This window comes from Egretta garzetta, unplaced genomic scaffold (assembly GCF_000687185.1).
Source record: "Egretta garzetta isolate BGI_Z169 unplaced genomic scaffold, ASM68718v1 scaffold56, whole genome shotgun sequence".
Taxonomy (NCBI): domain Eukaryota; kingdom Metazoa; phylum Chordata; class Aves; order Pelecaniformes; family Ardeidae; genus Egretta; species Egretta garzetta.
In genome coordinates this window covers 7624381-7624696 of record NW_009260182.1, presented here as the reverse complement: position 1 = coordinate 7624696, position 316 = coordinate 7624381, and the positions used below count along the sequence as shown (strand labels likewise).

General features: G+C 67.4%; 1 protein-coding gene across 1 annotated transcript in view; it reads right to left on the bottom strand.

Moving 5' to 3' along the window:
• NFKB2 (nuclear factor kappa B subunit 2) overlaps positions 1–316 on the bottom strand; it is a 10448-nt gene that overhangs the window by 9751 nt on the left and 381 nt on the right. The gene's annotated exons all lie outside the window — the stretch shown is intronic.

The window sequence follows — 316 nt, the reverse complement described above, 5'->3', positions numbered from 1 at the left end:
CGGGCCATAAGCGCGGTGGCAGCCGCTGGGGCCTCCCAGGTCCCCACCCTGCATCACCTCACCTTGATGATGCGCCTCCCGCACAGGGATGTCTCCTCCAAGCCCCCCTGGATGCAAAGCGCTGCCCCAAAGCCCGGCGTCTCCCCCCTGGCCAGGGGAAGCTCCCCGGGACTCTGCAGACCGAAGGAGGCGCATGGCACCCTCTCACCAGGCACCCAAAGGGGTGCTTTCCCACTCCCCCGCTGTCCCAGTTTCCACTCACAGGACAGCCCCTGCATCCTTCCTGTGGAGGTGGCCTCAGCGGCGTTTGGCATCC